At 41.1% G+C, this 20,005-nt stretch overlaps 1 protein-coding gene across 4 annotated transcripts in view; it reads right to left on the bottom strand.

The window, feature by feature from the left end:
* The window catches only part of frmpd3 (FERM and PDZ domain containing 3), a 99,471-nt gene extending 84,300 nt beyond the window's left edge, over positions 1–15,171 (bottom strand). For all 4 annotated transcript variants that reach the window (XM_085291784.1, XM_085291776.1, XM_085291802.1 and 1 more), the window contains exon 1: positions 14,689–15,171. The gene's annotated coding sequence lies outside the window, so the exon portion shown is untranslated. The remainder of the gene's footprint in view (positions 1–14,688) is intronic.
* Between the last annotated feature and the right edge of the window lie 4,834 nt (positions 15,172–20,005).

Consider the following 20,005-nt stretch of genomic DNA (forward strand, 5'->3'; position numbering starts at 1 on the left):
GACGTTCGTTGCTGAGTCATTAATTCTTGGCAGGGTGATATTTATGTGAGAACATGTTCTGCATAATAACACATTTAGTATGCCAAATTACATTAAAAGTTCATATTGGGCTGCATCTCTCCCTCAGGGTTGTAGAAATTTAGATGTTGGAAGGATGGCTGCTTATTCAGTAAAGCCACTTCTCTATTTTCCTTAAAGAGTCTGAACCCATTAAAATTTTAAATTAGTCTTTTCTGAAGAGAATGAATGTACCCTCGCACAACCTTGTTGTCACTGCAGCTTTTGTGAAAGTCTTTATGTTTGTGTGTGCGTGTCTGCACATCTGTATGTGCAGAAGCGGTGTGGGGTGTTTGGAAGAGACTCTCTTACAGTAATAACTCCTCGTGGGCTGCTGTAGCTGTGCGTACTCACGCATGAGTGCACACATTCGATCATGCACACACGCAGGATGTAGTGTGCATGCTAACAGCCCTGTGGGCTGAAAGCTACAACCCCCGAAACAGTCTGCAGATGAAAATAAACCCTGTCTGTGTGCTTTTCAGAACTATTCAGTTACACAAGCAATCAGTCTGATTCAAACAGAATCTGACATAGTAGCGTCCAAGTACAAATCTGAGCTTTTTGTTGGAGCCGTAGCTCATGTTTGTACATAGACATGCTGTGTTGACAGCAGAATCTAGCAGGGCTTTATGCAAGAAAGCATCATGATCTACAGGGGAATTACACCGCCTGCCTGCCGTGACTACGTTAGCAGAATATTAAATGCACATTGTTGCTTTCTCTGCACGTTAATGGATTACCTACGAATACATACATGTTTGCAGAGAACGAATATGGCATTATTAGGTGCAATGTAATATCTGAGAAGGAGAGGCACGTTATCTTTTTCTACAACTGATTTAAAGAATTATAAACATGGAAAAAGGCAGTTAAATTACAATCCTGTCAAACTGTGGTTATCAAAAATTTGGAACTGGATCAGATTTTCTGCTAACTTATCTGAAGAAATGTTGCTAATTATTGTATTTAACGAGCTGTGAAGTGCGTGGAAAGGTTGCTAGTCTATCACAGGGCTGACAAAAAGCTACACTAACATCCACACCTATGACCAATTAAGAATTGCCAATTAACCTAGCATGCATGCATTGGAAATAATAGGCACATTAAGAATAGCCTTTCTATCTTGACTTTATCTATACTTTATCTGTTACACTGCACACTCTAGCAGTTTGCAATATTTCAGATAAGGCTTCCATAAAATTAGTTCCTGTAAAATATAAAAATTGATTTTTTTTCCAGTGTGAACTTTTAAGGAATAATTTGAAATCTTGGTAATGTACACATGCAAACTTACCTACACACACACACACACACACACACACACACACACACACACACACACACACACACACACCTGTGAGCACTGATAGTATGTCAAAGTGTTTCATTTTCAGACCTTTGAAGTGAATCCCTGTATTATGAGGAAAGGTTTTATCTTTGGCTTGCACCGCTTCAGGGAGGGAGCAGAACACACTTCAAAGAACCTCGCAAATCTCCACAGAAAGACAATAACAGAAGATTGAGATGAATCCTCAGAAATGTTTACTCCAACAAATCGCAAGTATCAGGAGAGATTCTCTTAGTTTTAACCGCTCATTAGATATTTTCTTGATAGGGAACAGTGTTTTGTTTGCAGTAGGTGTAATGTGATTGGAACAGTAAGAGGAGCTTTTCAGCATTTTATCTGTACCACTACAATCAAAACAGATAACATCCATCCATCCATTTTACATCTAACCAAAGTTAGGTTGTGGTTGCAGCAGGTTAAGTAATATTTCAGGTGTCCTTCTAGTTCCATCTGTGGGCTCCAGAGGTGTTCACAGCTCAGATGAGATTATATAACCTCAAATGCAGCTGGCTCCTCTAACCTCTCACTGTTTCTTTCACTACTCATGCTCATAAGAAATCTAAACCAACTGCTTCACACTTAGACCCCCGCGGAGTCATCATTTTGCGTTTCTACCTTTAAAAGCCGGAGAGCAGTCAGTCAAATGCTGGAGTCATTCATATGTATATTAGGTCGTTACCTAGGAATTCTGGAGGGAGGGGAGTGGGGGTGAGTGATTGAGGGGGTGGGGGAGTGGAGTGTTTCAGTTTGCCATCTTAGGGAGAAATCAACACATGTCCTTTGTATGTCCTTTGTTGCTGACATTTATTGATGAAAACAGTACAAAAAACCAACCATTTGTACACATATTTACAAATAATGATAAAAAGTGAGTGAGTACATTTCAACATTTTCAGCAATCACTCACAATCCTGGCACTGCCACGGTATCTGTCGTCTGCATTTACCACATGTGTACCTGTAGCAGTGAACACATCGCACAGTGGCCTGATTTTTCTTGCATCTGTGTTTGACCTGACACGTGGCTCTTTTTCCAGGGCTCGGTGTGGAGGGTTCTGCCCGAAGCAACTGATCTTTTCTTGCCTTCTTCGCAGCTACATGAGAGTGAGCCAACTCTGTTGCAAGCGCCACCAGGAAGTCCACCCGTCTTTCCTTCGTCCCGGTGCATGCTTGATACAGCACATGTGCATTCAGTGCTGCCATGTCAATCATGTTATAAAACACGGCGACTGGCCAGCGCCGTGTTCCTTTGCGGACAGTGTACTCCCGAACCATCTGGTCCATCACATCCACGCCACACTTTGTTTTGTTGTAAAGGGTGACAGTGTTTGGCTTCCTTTTGGTGGTGTTATCAGTCTGAACCACGCTGTGCATGCTGCTAAGAATATAGACTGTCTTCTTCCGTTTGGCCGCATACGCCGTCAGCGTGGCAGCAGAGGTTGAAAACACCTAAGAAATAAGATAAATTGTTATTTTCATAGCCCTTTTACACACAATGAAACACATAAACATAGAACCACAAAAGACCTGCAACATACCTGAGTGGTGAATACATTGCGATCTGTCTGTCTAGTGGATTGAGGAATTTCCCTGCGAATCCTGTTGACTGTGCCGAGGATGGTGGTTTTCCGTCTAAGAAGTTTTTGTGCCAGTGAAAGCGATGTGAAAAAATTGTCCGTGGTAACATTTCTGCCCTTGTCTACGAATGGTTCCATCAGCCTCATTACTACATTTTCAGAAAGTCTCTCCCCAGTGGGACGACTGGGGTCCTTGCCAAGATATGGGAAGACATTGCAAATGTACTTGGATTTTAGGTCGCAAGCCACCCAAAACTTGATCCCAAACTTGTCAGGTTTACTTGCAATATACTGCAGGAAACAGCACCGAGTCTTTGATGGGAAAAGCTGTTCATCAATGGTGATATGTAGACCAGGGTTGTAGCACGTGATGCAGTTGGTGACAAATGATCCCCACACACTGGAAATTGCAGCAAACTTGTCAGTCTTTGCTCGATCACAGCGGGTGGACTTGTCATCAAAGCGTAGGTGTTGCATGATGTTTTGGAAGCGGTTTCGTGCCATAATTCCAATTATCTGTGGGTTTCCCAGGTTTGCTGACCAGCAGTCATTTACAGATGGAAGCCTGCAAACCCCCCGCAAGATCACAATTGCAATAAATGCCATTAGTTCAGGGAGGTCCATGAACCAATGAACATGCTCCGTTTGCTGTGCATGTTGAATAGTCCATTCTTGAATGCTACGAAGCATGTCAAGAGTGACAAAACACAGGAAGCTCTGAAGGCGACTCGAGATACTTCTCCTGGCCTTAGCCGTTGGCTCTCCATCTGCAGCGTACGCTTCTATTGGGGTGAAAGGGAGACAGGTCCCCACATGTTCTTCACGCCACACTGTGCCATCTTTCGCTGTCTCAGTCCCCAAACAAGGTCTCTTTTTCGGTGGAGAAGCAGTCTCCTCATCTGCAGTGTGAACAAATTCAAATTGTGAGCAAAATGGGAAGGTCAAACAAAATCACAAATGCATGCATAGATACTAATTATAATTCCAGTATCTCCTCCTCTGTATCAGAATAATGTCTGAAATATCTTACTTACTAACTACATCCACTTACTTGTTTGAAATGAAAAAGGAAATAACATGAAATGAAACTAACCGGAAGACTGATCAGACAGCTCTGAGTCCGAATCCGGCTGAACTGCTAGGTCTTCTCCATCCGAGTCACAAGGGTCGACTTCCGTCAGGATCATTTCCAAGGCCTGCTGAGTGGTGAGTCTTCTCTGCATTTTCTTTCCTTGGAGAGGAGGTCCGTACACCAGAGGATTCTTCAGGGCGATGAATTTTCTTTCCTTGGAGAGGAGGTCCGGTTGCTCGATTTGCTCCATTGTGGCATCAATCAGACCACTGGTATAATGTTGAAATGTACTCACTCACTTTTTATTATTATTTGTAAATATGTGTACAAATGGTTGGTTTTTTTGTACTGTTTTTATCAATAAATCTCAGCAACAAAGGAAATACACCCATGTGTGTTGATTTCTCCCTAAGACGGCAAACTGAAACACTCCAAGTTGGTGACTTTTGGAGATTTATTTCCCTGGATGATTGAGAATGCATCAAGATGAAACACAAAAGGAAGTTCACAGCTTTTAGCAGCTCCCCCACCCCCTCAATCACACACCCCCACTCCCCTCCCTCCAGAATTCCTACTTAACAGCCTAATATACATATGAATGACTAGCCAATTTAGCTTCCACTTCCACCATTTGACTGCTCTCCGGGTTTTATAGGTAGAAAGGTAGAAGCCTGGGGATGCTAGTGTTCATCTTCCATCTCCACTTCCTTATTTGCTCAGCTGTACTGACAAACCACCTGCTGGTCCGCCTCGCTTCATCTTATCTTTACTTGTGAACAAAATCCTGAGATACGATGACCTCAGATCGAGATGCTGCTGATTAACAAAGTTTCCAAGTCTCCGAGTCCGCTCGAGTCGGAGAGACATAAATTGAATCAATCAATTAATCCAGCAGTGAGCAAGAGTGGGTGTTATTTGTGTTTCCACAGATTCATCCGCAGAGACGTTACATTACAACGCATCAACTTTGCATGCGGACTTCAAGAGAACAAGACATCAAGAGCCATGTCAACTACAAAAAAGCAGAGGCACAATTCTGAGGCTCCCTAAACAGACAGCGAGACGATGGGCAACCCCGATAGTCCAACACGGGTTAAAAATGACGTTTGACTTTGCGCCACAGATCACACACCTGTTGGTAACGCCAGGCTTACTCTGTGTGGTTTGTAAGCATTACTGCACTGCCAAAAGAAGAAGAAGCTAGCTCAGCGGCACAATATTGTCAGAACACAGTGGTGAGGTTGGGGTCAAACACAGTTTTCGCTACAAACGACTGTGAAACAGCAGATGCAAGAAAAAAAAATGCAAATGTGAAAAGTAATCTTCTGTGATCTCAAATGGAGCAGCAGTACAGTTAGCACAGGCTTCCTCTAACAAAATGCAGTTTTGTATGCAGCTGAATACTCCGGTGTTATGTTTGGTTCTCCTTTCTTTCTTTTCTTTCTGCTTCTTGACTTGACTGATTACTTCAAGCTTGTCTGTAATCACGGTGGGAAATCCTGCATCACTGTGTAGAATGAGAAACAAATCATTTCTGGATGGTTGGGGAGAATTATAAAAAATCCTTTGCTCACACGCTAGCATACTGGCCTCCATTTTGTGACTGTTATGAGGTGGATTTTTTTTTTTATTGGCGTGCAGTCCAGCCAGAGAACAGCAACATGCAATTTCTAGTTCTGCACTAAATCAGTGATTTGATGATCTGTTGTACTCTTTTACATAAATGGTTCAATTTTGTCAATAAACAAGTGGTTGCAGTGTTAAAAATAAAACAACTATGAGCTGTGAGACCCCCCTGATCATCTTTTTGTTGTTTATATAACGGATCCTGTGTCTGTGCGATCTCCTGATCTCAAATCTCCATCTTACGAGCAACTGTAAGGCTTCCAATTTGCAGCAATGGCAGCAGACGTGGAAATCTTGCGCTTTTCTCAAGACCTAGAGATTTATTAAAAGTGGTGCTTTGTGAAAGAGGCAGCAGGTCCACTGCAGGCTGTGATTTAGAAAAATCTTGGAGAGCTGCACTCTCTGCTGATGTGAAGGTTCCACTTCACAGAGCTATATCTGGTTTAAGAGTGACGCAGTTCTTTTCAGGCAGCTTGTTAGGAAATGCCCCACATTTGGAGACGATCATGATTAGCAACCCAGTGTTTCTACCTGTGGGACAATTAAAATACCAGAAGAGGCTTCTCGAGGCTTGAACTATGCATAAAGTGGGGCAGGGCTCAAGTTGCTGTCTGTGGAAGTGAAAAGCTGTTCATGCATTTGTAGTATTTATTTAAAACCTCATCTAAGAATGCTGGAAATGTGCTGTCAAAATGTACTTTCTAGCAGTTTTAGATCTCAGCAGTGAAAAACGAGCACCATCCATCATCTGTGACGCCACATACTTTTTTTCATTTAAATAAAATATATTGATCCAACTTCTGTCACTTACTCAAATTATATGAAAAAAAGAGTAATTCCTCTATTCAAATAATACAAAAAAACTTCACTCATTTCTTGATATTTTGTTAGGAAAATGGTCATTTCCAATTTATTCAAACACGTGCACTCTTACGTGGAAATACAGTATAGAAGGGAAAAGCAGAGTTTATACAATTCCAAGCTTCAACGTCAATATTTGGTATGACCACCTTTACTCTTCAACATAGCAACACTCTTAGGAAAACTTATAATTTCTGTAAGTAGTGTTCAAACAAAGTTCTCTGGGCTTCTTCAAGGACATTCAAACCTCTTTTTTTGTATGTTAGATGTTTGCTTTTGTTTTGTCCTCTGACAAGATGATGATCGCACACTTTGGGAGGAGAGAAGAGGAGAGGCATTCCTCTGTGTGCTTTTCTGTTGTTTTACATCATTGGTGGTGTGTATGGGTTCATTGCCATGCTGAAAAATGGCTTTGTTTCCAATCAGATGCTTTCAGATGGTATTGCATGGTGGGTCAAAATCTAAAGGTACTTTTCTGCTTTCTAATTCCACTAATTTTGACAAGATCTCCAACACCACTGGCTGAAATATGGCCCCAAACCATGACAGAGCCGCCACCGTGTTTTACAACAGCTGCTGTTGTACTGCTCTCCTGACCTCTGCTGTGACAATGATTTAAACCAGAAAGTTCAAAGCTGGATTTATCAGTCCGTAAGACCTGTTGCCACTAACACCTGTTCACCTGCTCGGTGTTTCCCTTCTTTAAGAAGGACTTCTTGACAGCCACTGAGCCCTTTTCTCATTGTTAGTAAGGAGTACAATGGCCAGATGTAACTCTGTCAGGTCTTTTGCTGAATTCTTTCCTGTTTCTTAAGAATATCATTTTAGATTCCACTCATGAAATGGGAACAAAAGATGTGCTTTTGTGTCATGCTGCTAGTGTCTAAAGATACAATTTATAGTTGATGATTTGCCAAGTTGTCTGTTACTGTATGGGCAGATATGACACTGCGTCATATACGAACAAAAGAAAACATGAAATAAATTGAAAAAACAAAGACTAAAGAAAAACATTTTTAAAAAAGGAAAAAAAACGTCCAAATGCCAGGAAGGTATTATGCAAGACTAGTATAAAAATGAGAAAAAAGCATGGCTCCTACTGAGCAAGATGTAAAGAAATGAGGGGTGGTTGAAGACTTTTTGCACAGCACTGTGTATAATACACATTTCAGTGACTGTGAAAACATGCATTATGACAGTTTTAGTGCTTACAGTAAAGGTTTAGATAATAGTTAGATTTTTTGTTTTACTTACTTAAGAATATTCATGAAAATGTTTCAACCTTTGCTTGTGCAGATCAGCTCTTTTACAAATTAAAAAATGTAAAACTGCAGCCATTTGAAGCTTGCATAATCAACATTGTTGTTCCACGTGTTTTCTAGTATTTCGACAGTGTAGACGCAAGTATAAACAAGATTTCATGAATAGAAAGGAACAACACAACAGGACCTGAGAAGTGGGAGAGGTGGGAGATGGGGTTGAAAGAGAGACGCAGGGACAGCATCAGTAAAATCCATTAAATCCTTTTGAAATATTGAGTAAATACTTCTGTTTTCTACACATGTGGCATGGACTGTAGATGATGATAAAAAAAAGGCCCTGATGGCTCTTCAGTTTAGGCTCCCTCAATGATCCGCTCATTCCTCAGCAGTGTTGGTCAAGTTAATTGAAAAAAGTAATCAGCAACTAATTACTGATTACTTCGCCAAAAAGTAATCCCATTACTTTACTGATTACTTATTTTCAAAAGTAATTAATTACTTAGTTACTTAGTTACTTTTTAAAAACACGATTTACAACCTGAATAGGTGATAAAGCGATAGATCTTTCAGCCCAATTCTACTTTTTCTCCATAATCCATCATACAAAATGTAATCAAATGGAAAAGTCTCTTTTTAAAACTTGTTTTATTAGTTTTAACCTTTTAACTTTATGCATCAAGCAAAAATGTAATTATATGCAACATTTTCTGACTGGAAGAAATTTGTTTAACATTTAAATTTTCTGCACATTCCAGCACATAAAATAAAATATTTTTTTGTGTTTACACTCAGTCTTTCAAATAGATGCAAGTAAAACACAGCAGAAAATAAATAACATCAAAGACTAGCGGTCCTGTTTGTCTATTTTCACCTTTAAAGCAGGAGTAGGGTAGGCGGGGGTTTGCCCTGGTGCAGGTGTGCCGCAGCGGTCAGTTGAAGAATCCACGAGTTTCTCTGTGAATTTCCCATTACGTTGTAGCTCGGAAGTTTAGGGGTTTTTTTTCGCTGTAAAAAGAAGTTTTCTTCCCACGCACAACAGACACTAATGTTTTTGTCACTTTTTATGGAATCAAACTCAAAGTAAGGTCAGTACTTCCACGCTTTAAACGCTGCACGCTCATACTCTCTCCTGCACTCGATATATTATCCATTGTTGATCTGCACACAGCTGTTGTCACGAACGTCGCACTCGCTTACGTCACTGTCATGAGACATTCTCGCAAAAAAATCGCAGTAACGCAGCGTTCCTACGGGAAAGTAACAGTAATCTAATTACCGTTTTTGCAATAGTAATCCCTTACTTGAAAAAAGTAATCGGATTTCAGTAACTGCCCATCTCTGTTCCTCAGTGGCCATATCGCCACCTTCCCTCTGCTCACAACATGGCTAATTTTCTAAAAGTGACCTCACTTGCAGAATCGAGTTTTTTATAGTAAACAAATGTAGCAAACTTAAAATCCTTGTTTTTCTGCCCGCTAAAAAATGAAAACCTCTGAAAAAGCAAACCTGCAAGAAACACTGCAGTCATCTGTTTTCTTTGTAAAACCTGCAGGAAGACACAGAGACACAGAGAGTGGACTAGATGGGAAATTTGTGAGGCCCAACCATGAAATGCTATGGATATTTTAATGCTGCCTTTGGCATGCTATGGTGACAGAAAAAGGAACGTGACGCCACAGTTAAAAAAGTAATTAACTTTATGGCCCCTGGCTATGTTTGTATCCTGCAAAACAACAACTGCAACAACAAGAAAAAATCTTCAACACGATCCTACCAATGATGATTATATTTTGACTTGTGCGAATGTGTATATGTGTGTGTAAAGGATGCAAAATTATATTATGTTTGAGAGAATGCAAATGTTCTCAAAGGCTGCACATATCTCCAATGATGATTCATGACCCTGAGCATATTCAGCATACTGCTGGTACAGTGCTACAGATTTGAATCCTCCATTTCTGGCTTGAAAGCTCTTGCATTCAGAGTTAGAGTTAATTCCTTCAGTTTATATGTTAATTTTTTTATATGTTATTTTCCACACCGTATGCTAACGGTAAAAGTAATGCGGTATGTTTGGCTTCAAAATGTACAAAATGAAGGGCGAGGTCAGAGTGAATTACAACGACAAAATGAAATTAGTCATTTCAGAAGTGCCACAAAATGACATATGGTCATGTTCAAGTGACTGAGCCCAGAGATGGTTGTGGTAATTATGACGGGAGCAAAGGAGGAAATAAGGTGCCATTGTTGTACAGCTGCAAAGCCAGAGCATGGGGATGGAGGGTTGAGGTGGATGGGTGACTCAGCAAAAAACACAATTTTAACAAGATATACAACTGCTCATTTCCTGTTTCACACAGTCAGCAAAAGGGATCTAAAAGCTTCTTATTGTTATAGACCCAACAAGTTCTCCGACTAAATGGCGTCATTTATTTCTGCTATCTGAAATGACCCCATTAAAGGATACATTAGGGTGCGGGAGAGGTGACTCGGAGCTTGGAGTACGAGACTTTTTAAAAATGTTTTTACTTGCTATCGTTTATTTTCACTCCCTCCTTAGTTAAGTTGAACCACAGGGTTAAGAGTTAAATTCCACTCAAACCTTTCACATATCAAACATGCACTCATCAGTTTGCATGCCCACTTATGTTGCTTAATTGTAAACAAAAACAAGAGTGGGTTTTGTAGGTTGCAACTACAGCTTGCACAAGGAGGCGTTGTTTAAATGCATAAATTCTAACTTGCATACATTGAATCTGTGTATTTTTTTTTTTACTGACAAATGGTTAAAATTGCCCTTCTTCCTCCCACATTGATGAATATGCATTTAACAAAGATATACTCAAGCTTATTTACAGAATACAGTATGTCTTCTACCACAGAAAGTTTTTTCTTAAGCTGCTTCCACACATATGGCTTTGAAGCTGACAGCTGGTCACTTTTCCAGGCATTGCAAGCTTTGGTACGCCTACTGTAGATAGCCCTCTAATATATTTACTACCAGGTAATGTGTCAATCAACAATAGCCTGCATTCTTGTTTATAGGCACTTCAAGTCCTCACTCTAAAGTTGGGAAAGGTTAAGGATCTGCCCACTTTGTATCTGTCTTGGTTATTTCACCTGTAGTTACTTGAAGTCACCCAGTGTCACTGACTTTCTAGGTCCTCTGATCACCAGTGCCAGTGTGGATGGAGCTTCAGTGTTTGTGCAGCATAGACCTCCCAAAAGAGTTTTCACTTTTGTGCAAATTGCCTGTTGGGCTATGATTGACTTTCTAAAGCAACATTTTGCTTTACGCTTTAGTTACCAAGTGTTTTGATGGAAGACATTTTTATCACCATCACTGTGACAACTTTCCAGAGGTGTAAAAATTCTGTGTTTTGGCATCTAATAGGCCTTCACACCCAGGGATGTTTTTCTCAAACTGGACTTGCTGGATAATCTTCATGTCTCATTAGACGGGTACTCGAAGTAATGTATCCCAACCAATAAAAAACTGTGGTGGTTTGAAAGCAGGTTAATAGTGAGTCCACAGGTTAAGAGAAGCATGGTTCTGAGGTGGATGGCTGACCGTAAGGACACAGACATATTATAATCCAGCGTTCAAAGTCTGCTTTATTTTTATGTATGCTGCACATGCTTCCTTTTCCCAATTGATAGTTTGGGATCCTGGCCAAGTTAAGCAATGACTTCACACTGCACTGCTCTTCTGCAAAGCAATAGCATGATTCTCAGAAATCTGCTGGCACAAAAGACCAATTAATATGCATGTTGTTACTCAGATATTTATTACCACAGTAACATTGCCAGTTTATTAACGTTTTTCTGTCGTGTGTGCGTCTGAGGCCTCCAGCTTGGCCAAACTGGCCCTGAGATACAGCACCAGAACAGAACAGCTGGTTGTCAAGGGTGACAGTAACAGAACATGATAGATAGATAGATAGATAGATAGATAGATAGATAGATAGATAGATAGATAGATAGATAGATAGATAGATAGATAGATAGATAGATAGATAGATAGATAGATAGATAGATAGATAGATAGATAGATACCACCCACCTGCAACATTGTTGCGGATCAAGCACACCACCCGTGGCAACAGTATTCCCAATGGCATCAGCCACCCCCAGCAGGGCAATGCACAAAAACTGCTCAGAAATGGCTTGTACATGATAAACAGCCTAAGGCCTTCACCTAGTCTGCAGACTCCCCACTTCCAATCTGATGAAGCATCAGCAGGATACAGGCTGGAACAAGTCCAGTCCACAGAGACCCCACAAGTTACCCACAGATGGCATACCCTCAGCATCTCGGTCGATGATGTCTCAACTGGTCAGAGCTATTTTGGTGAGTTTAGAGACCTAAACTTGCCCTGATGGTTGATATTGCAGCTGGATGTCAATAAAATCAATTCAGTGGTAGTGATCGGCACATCCCAACATAACAGGAAAGACAGGGATAGTTTATCTCAACAAGACTGTAATAGCTCCATATTTTTGATCTCTGGAATACCCGCTGTACCATGTCATTCATTTTTTAAACCACATTTGATTGCAATAAAAATATAAAACATCCCTACCCTTATCCTTTAATTCCACTCTACATTGTTGCTTTGAAGTCCTGCAGAGCTTTGAAAACTGGACAGAAATCATTGTGCCTGACAAGACTGTAGATAGGCATCACTGCTTAGATTTAAAATCAAAGCAGCTGGTGCAAGTGTGCCTATTCATGTGCATCTCTGGAGTGCCCACGTGTCTTGCAACAGAGCTATCCACTTGTGCTCAACTATCAGGGTAAAATGTTCATGAGACTGAAATAATGCATGTTGTTTCCACTCATTTAAATGCCCTCTACTGTAATTGGTGTAATCGGTAGGTTTTATCTAGTGCCAAGTCTGTTAACTGTGCTTTTATGTGCCTCTTCAGAACTGCCAGCCTGTGCCAGCTAGTTCTCCTTACATGAAGCTGATTGGATTTTGAAAGCATGTCCAGGCTGTGTATTTGTCAGTGGTGGGCCTCTTACTGGGGATCTCTCAATGAGCCATATTATGAGAGGTTGATAAGTTTGTGCACTTGGGCAATGGCTGCATCGCAAGTTTTGTTAATTTGCTGTAGTCGATAACCTTGGGGCTGTATTGCTTCCTCTAATGACTAAGCAGAACTTGGCAGATAAGATGACATAGCAGCTGCATCTGAAAGCGCAATGTACAACAAGATCATATAAAATATTACTGGGCTTTAATGTGGCTTCAAATCATGTTTTATAAATTCATAAAAAATGTTTTTTCTGAAGTAAAATTTACCTGATAAACTATGGTCTACACCAGTGTTTCTTGTTTACTGCCGTACAATCAACCTACGCATATATTTTCCGCAAAAGCACACCTAATCAACCTCAGACATCCACTCTATCAAACCCCAGTCTAACCAGACTGAGTGAGCTGAGTGGCATTTAGATGGATGTTGCAGTATGGCTTTTAAAAACAACCTTTAAATCAGCCACCGTCCATTCTTAAACACGCCGCATAATGGAAAATATTGATATTTCTTGGCACATGTTGAATGTACTGCCTCTAGAATTAATCATGGCGTTGAAGCAAGTGTTCTCTCCACATCTGACTGGCTTCCCTCAATGCTCTCATTCTCTCTATTTGCTCCTTCCCACTGTCTCTATAGCCTGCCTAGTCAAATGATGAGATCAGAGATGCCTGGTCATCTAAGTAATGGATTTCTTTCTGTTGATTCCTCCTGGGTCCATGGCCCTGCGTTCAGTGATGTATGCTCCATGCAACGGTACCGGACAGCTCATCTCTGTCAGCCACAGGCACCTCTGCATAAGCACATTCACCCAGAGCCAATCTTTGAAATGCACTTTGAGGCTGTTGCTGCCCCCTGGTCTTTGATATACACACAAAAATAAAGGCATTGTAACCATTTTAAAGTCCTGTAATGAGTGTTAGAGGTGAGTTCAGGGGAAAGATCCTTCATTAGCAGAGGTTGTAAACTGACCTTTTCCCTGGTCTGCAGGGGATGCCACCACCATTTCATCTTTCGTATTAATAGTTGTGATTGTTCAGTTTCACTTGCATCCTCTGTGTTAACCTCACACGGCTTCAACATGTGTTTGTTGCAGTTTCATCGCTCTTCCTGTGTTCATACCCAAACTTCTACCCTCATCTGTGCCATACTCGTACCCAGGGGCCAGTCCCGCTCTGCAAGTCGGCATCATTTCTTCAAAGTCCTATGTGGCATTTTTGCGTCATTTCTTCAACATGAGCACTTTCAGCTACCCTGCCACACTGTGAATTACAGCCTTTAGTTTAGACTGTAATTGAAAAACTGTCCAAATGTGGAGTGTGGGATGAATATATGAATTACAAATGAAGCAGTAGGAGAAAAAAAACAAACAAAGCAAAATGGTCCCCCCTCCCAGCCCCAAAGCAGCACAAGCCCACAGTATATGACAGTCATATAAATTATACGAAATGTCATGGACTTTCAATCACTTGTTCTGTTTTGCTTTTTCTTCCCCGTTCCTGCTACCTCTCTGTTGTTTCCTCTTCATTCCCACTGACATTCCTCAGATGGATATCAGACCATGTCCTCCAGGAGACATATTCCATTATTATGCTGCCACAGTGCTCATCCACAGACCCATCTCCCTTCTAATCAATGGCCATGCAGCACAGCAGGCACACACAAACAAAACAGATACAAACCTTTAGTAAATAACCAAACCAACAGTTGAGCACTGATGAGGATGAAAAAAAAAACCCAATGACATATTCTATATCTCAGACACATTGCCGATTCCTTCACATCTGCGTAGATCAATATAGATGGAAATCCAACAGAGTAGCCCCAGCTGTGCACCTCTTACCTGGTGTCTCTGTGGTGGTCCTCCTCTCAAGCTGTGCTTGTTGAAGACCCTCGCGTTACACAGCCATGCCCTCCTATATGGGCATACATCTGTGGGACAGATCAGAGCTCTGCTGTCTCTGTCGGCATGGAGAGGAGGAGGGAGCAAGGATCAGAGAGTCCTCCCAGCCGGCAGCCCCATCTAGCGCATCTCCTTGTGTCTCCCGCTCTCCCGGGTCATTCCAGCCAGCCCCTCAGCAACCGCAGAGCCAGGGAGCGAACGCGGGGGGATGGGAGGTGCTTAGAGGACTGAAACGGACATGGAACAGCGAGCAGAGCACCTCCTCCTCCTACATGTCTGACTGCAGCCAGTGGACATGCTGCAGCTGGAGTCTCTGTCCGGTTCCTGTTTGCTTCCAGTGCATGTGAGTGTGTGCGTTTCTGTGCATTTGCGCATCAGTGCCGGCTCCTGTCTGTGCTGTGTGTGGGGGGAAAAAGAGTCTGCCTACTGCCTCACTGTTAATGCTGCTGGTGGCACCGAGATGAGATGCTGAGGCAGAGTGAGAGAGGAAGAGAGAGAGAGAGAGAAGGAAGAGGTGCATGTGGGAACAAGGGGATGGACAATGGCAAAGGAGACTATTTGAAAGGTCCTCTTGCAAATATATTTACATGAAATTAGGAGGTTACCTGTTTGTGTTCTGTGTAGCTTTCGTGTGTTTTTAGTGTGCATAAAATTGCTTCCTGAGAAGTTTACAACCAGGCATCTACACACACAAAGGTACAGAGTAAATGCACATATATATTAAAATAAATGCACATAAAAAAAGGGTACACATAAATAGAAGCTCAGTATCTCTTCAGGCTATCACTATATCAACAAGCCCTAAGAACCTACAGCCTTAAAAGGCTACCTGCCTCCCCAATGCCCAGGGGAATGATATATCACAGCTCAACACTCTGGAGAGAAGAGGAGAGGTGAAGAGAGGGGAGGAATAAAAATAAAATCCCCTGCAGTGAGACACCCCTCCGAAAAGAACTAAAAGGCAGGTGGGCCGTTTGATTAGAGAGAGGAAAGGGAAGGAAGTGGAACGAAAATAAGACAGACAAGAGGTGAAATGTTGAGGCTCAATTTCACCCACAGTGTTTTGTTCTCTGAGCATGCTGTCTGCTATGCTTTGACTGCCTAAAGAATTAAAGAGTGAGGCAGTAGGAGATAAAATGAAGAAGAATGAAGATCTGGCGATAGGATGAAGGGCCTTTGAAATTGACAGTGAGAGACAGTAGCGGTTTTTGATACGGGCGACACGGGCGGCCTGCTCGGTGCTGAAGTCAAAGTAAACTGTATTGTCTGTATTGTCATCTCCGCTACATACAGTCCAGTTTAATATAGAGAGACGAGATGACGAGGCTCCAGTTATAGCAGTGCAAGTAAACAAACAATAAATATAAGATAAGTAAGAAAATAAATATACACTTTAGGACCAGGAGTAAAGGGATCAATAACAATTTAAATTTTATAATTTACAGTTTGCTGATTTAAAGTCTCACACACAACCCATCAAAAGGGGAGGGAGACCCGCTGCTTCCAAATAGAGCACATTTCATTCATAATGGTGTAAATCCAAGCCCATTATCTATTCATGATTTGAATCCTGGGTTGTACGAAATCCCAGAAATAAACCTTAGACAAAGTGAATCTGTGAACTAAGGTGTAGGTTTGTTAGGTCATGTTGTGGCGATCCTCGAGTTGGGGGATTTGTGTTCATACTGGAGTGTAAAATTAAAACCAAGATGGACAAGAAAAGTTCAAAGCCATCAGGTGCTCAGTTTAGAAAAAAGAGAAAAGAAGAGGAGGAGAAAAGAGCAAAAGATACAGGAAAGCAGATGTGTCATTGGATAATGGCAGGTCATCCTGAAACAATCAGAATCAGAATCAAAATACTTTATTAATCCCTAAGGAAATAATGTGGATTACAGTTGCTCCAAAAAGAAATGGTAAAAATAGTAACAGTAACAGACTAAACTCCAAACAATACATTATGTTACAGATTTTAATATTAATTAGTCATTGTCAATTTTTGATTTGTCCTGTTCAGTGTATGACAAATTATGATGGCTGTTTGGTAGCCATTTGCATACAATGCATACTGTCTCTCTCTTCATATGTGTGTGTGTGTCTCTGGCGAAATTCAGTATGGTTTCGACAACAGTTTTATGTTAATGTATAATGTGTGTGTGTGTGTGTGGGGGGGCAGAGGGAGTGTTCGCCCGGGGCGCCAAACAGGCTAGGACCGCCACTGGTGAGTGGCGCATGCATGGTCTTATATAAGTCATGCATGCGCTTATTTCCTCTGTAGTTATGCTTTTGTCTGTGGAAGACTCCCACACTTCCTCTCTTTTTGTCTGCCCTCATTAACTAAGCCATCATTTCGCTTGTTTTGGTGATGAGATCTGTTGACTGTAAAGACCTTATCACATCAATTCAGTGACTCTTTGTGCCCTATGGATGAAAGCATTGTGATGCAGGAGGAGATCACTCCCATCATAAAAGAACTGTTTCATCACAGGATAAGGGTGATCAGTCTGTCTAACTTTGTATTGATTTGCAGGGACTCTTTGCTCTAAAGGGAGACGTTTACCCAAACAATGCCAGAAAAATCCCCTGGCAACTAAACAGAGGCACCAAATCCCCTTACTGCAGGGGGACAAAGATAGAGCTCTTTCCTTTAATCTTTATTTTGTTCCCCACATATTTGCAGACAAGTAAACTTTGGAAGTGACTTACAGGCTTCAAAAGCCCCTTTTTGTAAGAAAAAAACTTCCCAGGCCTTTTTGACTAATTGTTCACTATTCCCTAACATCTGGGCCAAAGTGACTGCTGTTACTGTGGCCGTGCAGCTCTTAACATCGATTCATCTCTGCAGACCACATTATACCAATAGATGTGGTCTTGGCCTACATGTTCATTGGCAAATTGTAGTTTTGCACTAATGTTCTTTTTGGACAGCAAAGCCTTTTGCTGGCATTTCTCCATTGCAGGTCGAATTTTTGCAGTCTGTTAATGATTGCAGCCACGTACGCTTTAACAGTGGCAAGAGTTACCTGGAGAATAAATGTGAGGCTTATTGGTGATTTATGTATTTATTTATTTATTTGTTTGTTTGTTTGTTTTTGAGTAAAATGATCTGCTCTTGTGGTGAATTTGCTAGAAAAGCCAGTCCTGGGAAGATTTTCAAATACATTCTTGAAAAGAGTTTTCCTTACAGTGAAATGTTTGATTTCAAATCATTTGGAGGTTGGTTTAAATCAATTTGCCTCAAGCTTCCACAGCGGTACTCCGAAAGCCTTAGAAAACCTTTAAGACTGTGGCACGTTAATTCCACACACATCTGTGGCAAAGTAAAGATTAAATAAAACAGCTTACACCTTCTTGAGTCCAATCATGTGCACTTAATCAGATTTTAATTAATGATAACTGAGAATATTATTAATACCTGAGAATTATTCACTCATCTGCCTACACACACACACACACACACACACACACACACACACACACACACACACACACAAACATCCATCCCCACCCTCATGCTCTCATAGCACTTACTCCACACTCAACCAACGTGGAGACAGACATAAAGAGACGCTGTACACACGATCACACTCCCCAAGCGTACTCTACGAACCGGGTCTAGGTACCCTTGCCCCTGGAGGGGGGAACTGCACCCAGACCCAGGTGGTGTTACCCTTTTCCCTGCGGTGGGGAGAGGCAGACCGCCCCGACTCCGCAGCAGGAATATCTTCCTACATTATGAGACAATCAAGACACTTTAAATATGACACATGCTTTAGTGATGAGGATTATACATGAATCAACCAGATTAGGAAAGGAAATCTGGGTGATTCGCATTTTGTCATGATAAAAACAAAGTACTCTCTCTTTCAGTTCTAATGTTTAAAGTTGAAATCTTTCCTCTTTAGTTCTTTGATAACACACAGTGGCCAAAACTTCCGCTTTTACAGAGCTTGCTCACACTTACTGATGATCAATTAATCAAGTGCTTTTGATAATCAGCATCCCACTGCTACCTTCCCCCCTTAAAGCCTATGGAAACATCAAAAAACTTTACAATATAAAAAATCATTATATTGTACATTACTTGTTACTTTTCACAAAAGTATTACATTATTTATTTATTTATTTCCCAGAAAAAGTAATTGGATAGCCGTAGAAATTCCCATCACGAAGGAAATACAAAAGTCTTTGCACTTTAGGTTCATGTTACTGACTTTGTGCTTGATATAGTAATGTGGCTCCAACAGTTGAATTTGTAGACCACGCTTCCACATTTGTTCTATTTCCTACACAAATTGAGGCCAGGCAATTGATGCTCTGGCACTCATGAAAAGAGAGATTAATTTTTTTCTTTGTCTATTTACAAATTATACAGATAATAAAGGTAATACGATCAGTTCTCTTTACCTGACCTCCGTCTAACCCCATGTGCCAGATAGATATATAATCCAATTAGAAAACCTGACCAATAACAATTCCTAAAGGTTCATTTTATAACAATGGGAAGAAACTGAATAACAACAGTTAAATATTCCTTTACAATCTCCCCATTAATTTCAAAGCAAAGCTTAGGTAGCCTTCAGAAAATCCTGATCCTGCAGCAGAAACAGTTCTGCGCTGATCTGGGGTCTGCTTTTGAAAGTAATTCCCAACGCTTGCTGGTGTTAATCTAACTTTGTAATCTGCTGCTAAATCAGGCTCTAAAAGTGAGCTGAGACAGCAACTGGGGCAATCTTGTGGAGAAGAATCAGCCACATGGAGTGTGTGCAGGGGTAATTATGCATGAGGATAACGGTTAGTACTGCTTTGGATGTTGGCAGAGGACTAACAGATGCTAAATCCCTGTCACACCTGCACTCCTGGCAGACCTCTGGATTACAGCTGAGCTTATATCTATACATTTCCTCGCTGTGTCTGTGTCTCTGACACATATCCAGATGTGCTACGACAGTCCCACGAGTTTAGCTTAAATATCCATTTTGCATTAATGCTACATTTAAGGAGCAGTTGGAAGCGAAACAGAATAATCCGGTGGTGCAGAGTAGGATTATATAAGATTACAAACTTGATTCTAAGTTGTGAAGAAAACTCTTATACATTGGTTATCCTTCAGCATTACACTGTGAAAAGTCTCTAAAGTCTCTAATAAACCCTGAAGTCTGCAGTTAGCAAAGTCAGTCATTAATATAGGGTAATAGGCCTTACTTTCTAATAAGGCATCTGTACTGTGGTTATGGAGAGTCATTAATAAAGGCCGACG

This window comes from Mchenga conophoros, linkage group LG2 (assembly GCF_057382185.1).
Source record: "Mchenga conophoros isolate Kocher_MC1m ecotype Shallow Benthic linkage group LG2, M_conophoros_male_GT1.1, whole genome shotgun sequence".
Lineage (NCBI taxonomy): Eukaryota > Metazoa > Chordata > Actinopteri > Cichliformes > Cichlidae > Mchenga > Mchenga conophoros.